This window comes from Anomaloglossus baeobatrachus, unplaced genomic scaffold, assembly GCF_048569485.1.
Source record: "Anomaloglossus baeobatrachus isolate aAnoBae1 unplaced genomic scaffold, aAnoBae1.hap1 Scaffold_3108, whole genome shotgun sequence".
Taxonomy (NCBI): Eukaryota; Metazoa; Chordata; class Amphibia; order Anura; family Aromobatidae; genus Anomaloglossus; species Anomaloglossus baeobatrachus.
Window position 1 is genome coordinate 1 of NW_027442519.1, and position 11554 is coordinate 11554.

At 46.2% G+C, this 11554-nt stretch overlaps 1 pseudogene; it reads left to right on the top strand.

Annotated features, from left to right (window-relative positions):
• The first annotated feature begins 11137 nt into the window (after positions 1–11137).
• Positions 11138–11344, top strand: LOC142268811 (U2 spliceosomal RNA; annotated as a pseudogene).
• The last annotated feature ends 210 nt before the right edge of the window (positions 11345–11554 follow it).

The following is an 11554-nucleotide window of genomic DNA, read 5'->3' on the forward strand; positions in this document are numbered from 1 at the left end:
GGTCGGACTGTACGGACCACCAAGAACTGCAGGAGAGCTTGAACATCTTCCCATGGATGTGCGACATCCTCCCTCATCAGTTACGTAGGTAAGCAGGTTCTCAGCATTGCAGCCCATTTGTTGTCTTAAGTTAGTTAAGCGGGGTTAACTAACCTGTCAGTTCAGCCTCAGGTCTAAAGCAGAGGCCTGGACTCCACTCCTTACTCCTCACTCCACAACTCTCCTTAAAAACAACTGACTCCTTTTTCCTGCCCCGGGGTCTCCAGACCCTTAGGTGGGCGTTTCCTTCCGTCTGGTCCTGCCCACTGGTGTGCCTGTCTTTCCCTGGGGGAGGTGACTAGGGTTTTCTGGTTGGCTTTGTGTGACTTAGGTGAGGGAAGTTGTTATGCGGGGGCCTATGTGTGACTACCTGCAGTGTCAGGGCGTCACATATGTATGTGTGTATGTCTGCTAAAGGAATCCGCACCGTCATATTTACAAACACAAAATTTTGACTCTATGCACAGAAGAGAGTCATGCTATTTACATGATTTGTGTTTTTTTACCTTTTAAAACTATCATTAAATGTTAAGTTTTAGTTAGGGATTTATGCTTCTGTCTGTCTCTCTCCCAGTCTCTGTCATCTGTCTGTCTCTGTGTGTCTCTATCTCTATCCATGTCTCTCTGTCTCTCTATCTCTGTCTGTCTCTCTGTGTCTGTCTGTCTTTCTCTCTTTGTGGCTGTCTGTTTCTATGTCTGTCTGTCTCTTTTCCAGGTCTGTCTCTTTTCCAGGTCTGTCTCTTTCCCTGTCTGTCTGTCTCTTCCCCTGTCTGTCTCTTCCCCTGTCTGTCTCTTCCCCTGTCTGTCTCTGTATTTCTTTGTCTGTCTCTGTCTGTCTCTTCCCCTGTCTGTCTCTTTCCCTGTCTCTCTCTGCCTGTCTCTCTTTGTCTCTCTCTGTCTGACTCATTCCCCGTTTGTCTCTTTCCCTGTCTATCTCTGTATTTCTTTGTCTGTCTCTATCTGTCTGTCTCTCTCTGTCTGTCTCTTCCCCTGTCTGTCTGTTTCCCTGTCGGTCTGCCTTTTCTCCTGCCTGTCTCTGTATGTTTGTCTTTGTCTGTTTCCCTATCTGCCTCTGTCTCTTTCTCTGTCTCTGTCTGTCTGCCTTTTTTCCCTGTCTATCTCTGTCTGTCTCTTTCCCTGTCTGCCTCTGTCTGTTTGTCTCTGTCTCTTTCCCTGTCTGTCTATGCCTATCTGTCTCTGTCTGTTTGTCTCTCAGTCTGTGTCTGTCTCTCTCTATCTGTCTCCCCACTGACATCATATTATCTCACACATAAGCTTCTTATACTATGAATGTCCTTTGTTCCTATAGCAACCAATCACAGCTGCTATTAATAACTTGCAGCTCCCACCTCCATTCAGTTTAATGGAGGCAGGTTTTTTGGAGAGTAACTGTAAAGGTTAAATATTCCTGTTAAAACATAGTCTACAACGTTCCCTGAGTCACATGAGGTGTCTGCAAAATTTTGTGTTTGTAAATATGACGGTGCGGATTCCTTTAGCAGACATACACACATACATATGTGACGCCCTGACACTGCAGATAGTCACACATAGGCCCCCGCATAACAACTTCCCTCACCTAAGTCACACAAAGCCAACCAGAAAACCCTAGTCACCTCCCCTAGGGAAAGACAGGCACACCAGTGGGCAGGACCAGACGGAAGGAAACGCCCACCTAGGGGTCTGGAGACCCCGGGGCAGGAAAAAGGAGTCAGTTGTTTTTAAGGAGAGTTGTGGAGTGAGGAGTAAGGAGTGGAGTCCAGGCCTCTGCTTTAGACCTGAGGCTGAACTGACAGGTTAGTTAACCCCGCTTAACTAACTTAAGACAACAAATGGGCTGCAATGCTGAGAACCTGCTTACCTACGTAACTGATGAGGGAGGATGTCGCAAATCCATGGGAAGATGTTCAAGCTCTCCTGCAGTTCTTGGTGGTCCGTACAGTCTGACCACTTCGAATTCTGAAAGGCACTCTTACCCTTTCTACCCTGGAACGAAGCTTACGCAAATAAACATGCTTGACCCTGGAATTGTTGACTCCGGTCTTCCTTTCATACCCCACACCTCCATTCCCATTTCTTATTTAAAAGTAATTACACAGACACAAATTTATCTTTGGATAATTTTGGCCATAGCAGCCATTTTATTAACAAGAATACATAACCAATTAAATTTGCAATGTGGTAAGGTCCTTGAAGCTACCAAAACCCTGGTGATTCCCATAACCGAGCAATAAAAAACCTCAACTTGCTCCCAGCCGTTACCCACACTGGCTCAGGAGCACCAAATTATAAGGGTTAATCCTCCGTCAACCCCAACCACACCCCCAGGGGCCCCGACATACCCCGTCGGGGTTCCCCCCCAAAATCACCAGGGGACCATCAATTCTGCCAATGAGGGGATCCATACCCGGATGAATCCCCGAACCAATTTTAAACCAACTTCAAGGACCCACCAATAAACAACACCACAACGAAGGCACCTTGAAACCCTTCAAGTGCCTGAGACCCCCCGCAAGCAAAGGGCCCTCTCAATACCTCCCTGCAAGCCAAGAGCCCATAAGTCAGTTCCCACCGCATTAAGGTGTACCCCGTCAGCCAACCAAAATTCCTCTTCCGTCCTTTCCAACTCAACATGCCGTATTGCTATACCCCCGTTCCGACTAACAAACTTCGAGATCGCCCTATTAACCTTCGCCCGCGCCTTGTTCAACCTGTCAACTGACCGCGCTTTCTGCCAACTCTTTCTCGCTACTATCTCTGACCAGACTATCGTTAGACCTGGAAACGACGCCCATAACCGTAACAAATCATGTTTGATGTCCTTTATCAAGATTCGAAAAGGACGCCCACCCAAATCATTCCCCCCGGCATGCAACACTAAGATGTCAGGAGGTCTGTCCAACCGGGCGTATCTATGCACCTCCTGCACCCTAACCCCCGAACACCGAGCCATCGCACGAGAGCCAGGTCCTTCTCAAAACCTAGCTGTCTCCAGTTCCATCTCGCGTCCGCTCGTCGGGCTCCCCAATACACATAAGAGTGGCCAAGGATCCAGACCAGGGAAGGAAGGGGGGGTGCTTCTGCAATACAAAATGTACAGACGACACCATTTTATTGCCTCACCAAACCAAATTGACAAAAAACACACACTCTCACCCCCCCCATTGCTACCCTAATACCCTAATACCCCCCCCCTTTTCCCCTCAATTGCCAACAACCACCTGGGGACGTACATACGACTTAAAGCGCTGCGACTTCCACCTACCAATCTGCTTAACTGTCTCCTCCGGTAGGCCGCATATAGAGGCCTCCGTCGCTGCCCCAATCCGAAAGACTTCGGATCTAACCCCAACGACTTCAAACATGCCCTAAAAACACTCACAAATTGGTATCTCGATAAAAAGATATATGTAATAAGGGGCCATCCACCTTCGGACGGATCTGTTGAAAATTCCCGAGACACTTGAACGGGCACATATCAGATGCCACAACCATCCCCAAACGGACTAGTCTACCCACACCTCTCTGATCAGTTTTCGATTTCCTAATCCAAAATTCAACTCCGTTTTCCACTGACATAATGTCACCCCAATCCAAGCCCCCGGGGAACGCCTTACTGGGCGATACCAACTCCCCAACCCGCAGGGCTCCAAAAAACGCCAAAGAAAAGGCTAACTTAAACAAACTCACCTCAAACGGAGATAGACAAACCCCCCACAACGCCCTACCCAGCCGGGTAGGGACCCAGCCCAGCCCAGCTGGGACCCAGTTTGAGCGAGGAACGGAACAAGTCCTTCCCACACCAAGGTTTGCAGGCCCTACCTCAGTCAGGGTTTCACCCACACTCTACAGCTCCGGAATGTCATGCTCTTCAGCCTCCTCCTCCTCCTGCGCATCCTCATCCACTTTACCCTCCACACCAGTCCCAAGCTGGAAGCACTGCAGCACTGCCTCGGCGAAGCGGCAACAGGCTGTGCTGCAGCTAATCTGCATAGGTGACAAACCCCACAATGCAGAAGAGGTGTGGACAGCTCTAAAACAGCATGCAGATCACTGGCTCACACCTCTGAACCTAAAGCCAGGAAAGGTTGTGTGTGACAATGGCCGGAACCTGGTGGCGGCTTTGAGGCGAGGCCAGCTGACACATGTTCCATGCGTGGCCCATGTGCTCAACCTCGTGGTTCAGCGGTTTCTAAACTCATACCCAGAGCTGTCTGATCTGCTGGTAAAAGTTCGCCGCCTGTCTGCACATTTTCGAAAGTCACCTACTGCTTCAGCCGGCCTTGCCGGCTTTCAGCGTCATTTGCATCTTCCGGCTCACAGACTGGTGTGTGATGTCCCCACGCATTGGAATTCAACTCTGCACATGTTGATCAGGATATGTGAGCAGAAGAGGGCAGTTGTTGAGTACCTGCATCACCTAAGCCATCGGGAAATGGGTCAAACTCCACACATAACACCTGAGGAGTGGAGATGGATGTCCGACCTATGTACCATCCTCCAAAACTTTGAGGACTCCACCAAGATGGTGAGCGGCGATGACGCCATTATTAGCGTCACCATACCGCTTCTCTGCCTTCTAAAACGGTCTCTGCTCAAAACCAAACATGATGCATTGCAGGCGGAACACGATGAGTTGGAGCAAGAAACAGTAGTGGGTGTGGGTGATAACACACAGCCCAGCCTCGTCTCATCACAACGTGCAGTGGAGGACTATGACGAGGAGGAAGATGAAGACATGGAGCAACTCTCCGACCAAATTGAGGATATGACATGCATACCAGTCATATGCTCAGTTCAGCGTGGCTGGCCAGAGGACAGGGTAGATGAGGAGGAGGAGGAGGAGAAGGAGGAGGACAGCATGTTCAGTCATCGTGTTGGTCTGGATATTGAAGTGATGGCTGTTAAGAGTCTGGCGCACATGGATGACTTTATGGTAAGCTGCCTGTCTCGTGACCCTCGCGTTAAGAACATCTTGGCCGACAATCATTACTGGTTGGTAACACTGTTAGACCCACGCTACAAGGAGAACTTTATGTCTCTTATTCCCGAGGCGGAGAGGTCAGCCAAAATGCAGCAGTTCTGGAAGGCCATAGTCACGGAAGTAGGCAAAGCATTCCCTTCACAAAACGCTAGCGTCATAATTGTAACACTATTAGTTAAAAGAAAGGGATAAACTGTAAAAAAAACAAAATAAGGCATAACTTTTTTTTAACATCAATTTTTTTTTTTTAGATTTAACCAAAGAATGTGCACATTTGTTATAATAAACAAGTGAAAAATGTTGAAAATCAGTCATCCAAAGGTGTGTGAAAAAAAAATATATATATGGTACCAATAAAAATGTCACTTTGTCCTGCAAAGAATGCAGCCCCCCACATTATTTTTTTCCTCTGTGCGGCCCATACACCCAGCCGAGTTTGAGACCCCCTGCCTTACACTATATAGATATCATGTTCATTCCCCATCTATCTTGCTCAGGAGAGCATCTCCCTCCCCCGGCACCAAGAGCAGCTCATACTGAATTGTTACAATGACTACATTGACACCCCCATACTTTGCACTGACGAGGGGCAAGCACCCCGAAACACCGTGTCTGCAAATTGGGATTCTGATCTGGCTTATATATCCTGAGTCATATTGCAATGGATTGTTGAAAATCCACTTGTGACTTTTAGGATCGCTACTTCCAATAGGTGGCGCTGTGCTAGAGTTTGTCTCCTTTACTGGAGAGACAATTTGTACATTGACTAGTAACACTGCACACAGAAATGCACCTTAATATTCCACTGTTAACCCTTTCCTCCCAGCAGTAACACACAACTCCTCACCTTGATATCATGGTGATTTATGGTCAGAATGACTTCAATGCGATCAGTGATTTCTATTCTAGCTCTGCTCACATAGATTTTATATCCACACTCAACTATAGGCCGTTCTTCATATTTTGGGGTTTTTTAGTCAGATATACTAGTTTGTGCCTGTATAGTATTGGTGTAGATGGGAGTGTAGGGCATGGGTTACATGGCACTGTGGTGGGATACTGATGGGAGGTATTGGTGCTGTGTTTGAGGCTTCTACTGGGTATTTTCCTACAAATACTGGAACAGCTCACTGCTTAGAATGATCCTTCCCAGCTCTATAATATATTATATATACCCCACAATGCAGGCTCACACACACATTTGTCTCAAGTGTGTTGTAGGGACACAGATACAGTCTTGGTCATGTGACTAAAGGCTACTTTACACACTGCGATATCGGTCCTGATATCGCTAGTGTGGGTACCCGCCCCCATCTGTTGCGCGACACGGGCAAATTGCTGCCCATGCTGCACAACACCGAACAGAACCAGTCACACATACTTACCTGCCCGGCGACGTCGCTGTGACCGGCGAACCGCCTCCTTTCTAAGGGGGCGGTTCGTGCGGCGTCACAGCAACGTCACTGAGCGACCGCCCAATAGCAGTGGAGGGGCGGAGATGAGTGGCCGGAACATCCCGCCCACCTCCTTCCTTCCTCATAGCGGCTTTGAGGCAGGTAAGGAGAGGTTCCTCGTTTCTGCGGTGTCACACGGAGCAATGTGTGCTGCCGCAGGAGCGACGAACTACATCGTTACTGCTGCAGTAACGATAATCGAGAATGGAGACCCATGTCACCGATGAGCGATTTTGCACGTTTTTGCAACGATGCAAAATCGCTCATCGGTGTCACACGCAGCAACATCGCTAATGCGGCCGGATGTGCGTCACAAATTCCGTGACCCCAACGACTCCGCATTAGCGATGTCGCAGCGTGTAAAGCCCCCTTTAGTGGGAGTGGTGTACAGGGTCTTAGCAGTAAAGAGTATTCCATATTTCTGCCAGATACCCACAGAGATATTGAAATCTGAAAAAAGAGACTTCTGCTCATTGAAGGTAAGAACTGCTCACATAGCGTTCAACTCCACAGCAAACGTGTGCTCTAGCACTGGCATCTCAGCAGGGATATTCCCCTACTACACATGTGTGTCTGGGTCGCTGTGACAGTTTACAGGACATAACTCAGGGCACCTAGACAGAAGGCAGAGGGACTACTTTCTATTTCTGGTGTAGATCTTAGTACAATATATATATATATACTATTACATGTGACACATGTACCTTGTATTACCATTATTCGCTGTATATGAACCCCTTTTCTCCGGGCATTATTTGTCTATAGCATTTTTCACGAACCTGAGGCAACTGAGAACCCTTCAGTGAAGGAATTCCACTAACCCTCACAATACCAACCAGGGGCCTCCCTGCAGTAACTCAGGTAGTTGTACCCTTTCTCTTTCCGCATTCTATGTGTTCTTCTTCTTTCTTCTTTTTTTTCTTTTTTCTTCTTTTTATTTCTATCATGTAGTTCAGGGGTTTATAGATATATGTCCTGCATCTCATATTTCCTTTAGTGGTGCTTCTTACCCATTCTCATATCATTTACCCTAGTATTTCATGATCCTGAGGCGACTGAGAACCCTTTAATAAAGGAATCCTTTTTCACTTGAATTGTCAAGTGATACTTACCAGTGACTATCACGTAATGTTACAGGTAGTTGCATTTTCTTCCTCTTCTTTCTCTCCTTTCTTCTTTGTCACACGGTCCATTGTGTTATAGCCCACGTGTCATGATAACACTTGTACCATCTTTTCATTTAGATTCCACCTACAATTATTTACCGATTCCAGTTCTGAAATAGGCTTTCATCATCTACTCACTAGAATTCTCAAGTGCATAAGGTACTGAGACATATACATGTTCACACCATTATAAAGAACAAAGTATAAACATTGAGGTTTTTCTCACACCCATGTTCCTGTGTTCTTTGATATGATATGTGTTCATTTCCTTCACTATATAGGATTGCAAGTTTTCCATTTGTACCTTAATGGCAATGACGCTATACAATTGAACACATATCATCCTGTTATCCATATAGGTGTGTATTTACCTGCTTGACTATTTTTGGTTGTTTGATCCAGAATGTTTCTCCAGATAGGTCATGTGGAAATTTTCTTTCCTCAGTACAAATGTTTTCACTATGGCTTTGGAAAAATTTTTTGTATGTGCATCATGGTTATTTGACCCATTGTACTCTCAAGTAGCAATATATTGTACTGTTATGTTGTACTATGTACTAATTACGTGTTTATATGGTTTTGTAACCCTTTATGATCTTAGATAACTTTATCCTTGATAAAGACCTAAAAACAAGGTCGAAACGTTGGATGAATTATCCTTTTGCACAAATAAAGAATTTTCAGCATTCCAAGAGTTCTTTTCTTACGTTATTGATCACTATAGTGTGCCAGAGCTATTTCTATTGAATTGACTCTTATTTTTTCTGAGCACCTGCTATATACACAGTGAGCCAGACATATTCAAGTTTCATTCAGAAGGCAGAGGGAAGCCTTAGCAGCTGAGCCTATATCTTGGCTTGTGAGCATTAGAACAGGCCGGCGATTACAGGGTAACATGAAAAATGTCCAGCTTGCATTATGACTAGAACATGACAATATCCTTTTAAGTACTAACCTATGATGCGTTCCTAAGCAGTTGATGTTATATGTTCTACATTTCATTTTCTGCATACTTTACAAGTAGTAGAATTTGCTTTGATATAGGCAACTGGATTTTCACAATGAAAAGGCAAAGGATAACGCCCGAAAAAGACGCCATACATTATGTCAGTGCCATCACTGACAAACCTGGATTGACCATGAAATACATCAATCCCCTTAAAGGTGAGTTAAAACAAGTTTTAACTAAATTGCCTTAATATTGTCATGCATTAGAATGACTGTCTTAGGTAATGATAAATATTTTCTACAGGAAGAGGAGTGTTTGCTGAAACTGAAATCGAAAAAGGGAGTTTTGTTGCAGAATATCGAGGCGAGCTCACGTATGCACTTACGATGGTAGACAACTACTCGAGATTTATGGTTGTGGTACAAGTCAAAGATCTAATGGCCCATACTGCAGCGAAGGTCTTCCAAGCACACTTATGCAGACCTCATGGCTACTCAGAGAGAGTCCTCACAGATCAAGGCACTGCCTTTGAAGCGGAAATCTTCAAGGACTTCTGCAGCTTTTACCGATGCAGGAAGATGCGCACTACACCCTACCATGCTCAAACCAATGGTTATCAACCTGCTCAGGACTTTACCCCATATTCCAGATGTGGCCTTACAAGTGATTTATAGAGGGTTAACAATACGTTGGGATCACCGGATCTAATCTCCCTTTTTATACACCCTAAAATCTTGTTTGCTTTAGAATAAACAATAACATCATAAAGGTATAGCAGTACCGTTTCAAAGTTTCGGTGTCCCAAGCAGCATTCCATCAGCCTCTGGAAGGTTCCTGGCAAATTGCACAGCTCGAAGGGCATGCTTTTGAACTCGCAGAGACCCATCGGGGTGGCAAAGGCGGTCTTCTCCCGGTCTGCCTCAGCAACGGACACTTGCCAATAGCGACTAGTGAGATCAAGGGTAGAAAAATAATTTGCAGTTCTCAATGCAGCTAGCTATTCCTCAATACAGGGGAGTGGTGCTGTCCTTCTTCTTTAACAGGACCAACGGAGCTGCCCAGAGGCTACAACTGTCACGGATAACCCCAGCCTCCTTCATGTTGCTCAACATGTCCTTGGTACACTGGTAATGTGCAGGTAGTTTTGGCTTATATCTCTCTTTGATGGGTGGGTGTGCACTTGTGGGGATGTAGTGTTTGACCCCTTTTATTCTTCAAAAGTCTAGCGGATGTTTGCTGAAGACTTGCTCGTATTCTTGCACTAGCCTGTAGACCCCCTTCTTGTGATGTGAAGGTGTGGAGTCAGTGCCTACGTGTAATTCCTTACACCACTCCTCTGGCTGACTTGGTGAGCTGTCACTGAATGGGTGGGCTGAAGCAATGGTGGATGCTGCTGTTTGGATAGCATGTGTATCTACTGAGAACAGCTTATCAATGGTGGCAAATCGGAGCAGCTTAATCTCTTGCTCTCCGCAGTTCAACACTCTCATGGGCACTCTTCCCTTCCATATTAATGAATAAAACTATGATGTAAATAGCATATAGATACCCCACAAATGCAGATAAAAGTAGGTTATGGGAAAAGGGGGAAGAGAGAAACAGGAAAATAGTGGAATAAAGTATACCTTCCAGGTGGGAGAGGAAATGGCAGCACAGCCAGTGGAGGTGAAGCAAGGGGAGCCTGCAACTAAAGAGTTGAGAGCGTTATCACATGGTGACTGAGCCTGATTGTAACGGGAGCATAGAGGTGCCGATCCTGTCTTACCTGCGTTGGTGTAGAAGTGGGTGTCCTGTGGTGGAGTCAGCTGTGTGCAGTGGTGGCCGTGGGTTCTTTTATGTGCGACCGTAGTAATAGCTGCGCCCACTTCCTGTATGGGAGTGGAATGCAGTGAGGCTAATGGAACGCACGCCTGCGCATTTGTGTTTAACGTCGCGCATGTGCAGAACGGAGAAAAGGCTGCGCTCACTTCCTAATGAAAGGGAGTGAGACGCAGCTGGGAAGGGAAGGGAAAAGATTAGGGTTTGGGGATGATGAAAGGGCTTTCTACGGGCAAGGATGGCAAAGGGTGGCAGTGACGGAAAGTCAGGCAGCCTGTCCTGTCCTGTCCTGTCCGTCCGTCTTTTTGTATCATGAATTGGAAAGACTGCAAGGGGGAGGGGAGGTGCTTGGAGGAGGAGGAGTTATTCAGATTAATTGCAGTGGGCGGCGGCTGCAAAAAGCATCATTCTTCTTGTTTTTGCTCTGCAAAACAGCCTTTTCAAGGGTTGGCTTGGGTGACAAAATGTCTTCTGTAGGCGTGGGTTTGTCTCCCTCTCCCTAAGATGTGTCCGGTATAGGCCAGGGTGCCACTCAAGGCCGTAACCAATTCGGGTTATAGCTTCTCGGCCTTTTGGCTAAGATCAAGTGTAGTTTCGGAAGACGCTACCTTGGTCGGTACTGGAAGGTGCCTGGGATTGCACGTCTGCCGGCCTTGAGGAAGTGTGTGCGCCTTCTGGTGACACATAGCCCTCTTGTGCCTGGACGGTTCCCAGGCAACGGGAGGCGATCACCTTTGTTATTTTGAAGTCCTACTGATAAACAGAAAAAAAAAAAAATTAAATCTGTTCTTATCAGTTTAATATCTGATACGTCCCCTCTCTGGGGACCATATATTAAATGGATTTTTAGAACAAGGAGATGGAAAAAATCTTGCTCTGTCCACTCCACGCATTGACCTGGTATTGCAGTACCTCCAGGACCGGTGCACCCCTTCTTAACCCAGTTTCCAAAAGCAGAACTCAATTCACCTGATTCAAATGAGCCCCATTAGTGAATTGAAAGAAAGCAAAAACTTTATATGCACCTCAATTTGGCCAATTCACTTTTCACACTTTCACCCTTTTTTTTATCTTTCACACCTTTTACTTGCTTTATTGATGCAAAAGCTGTGCCAAATAGCAAACTCATCTCCACTCAACTTGA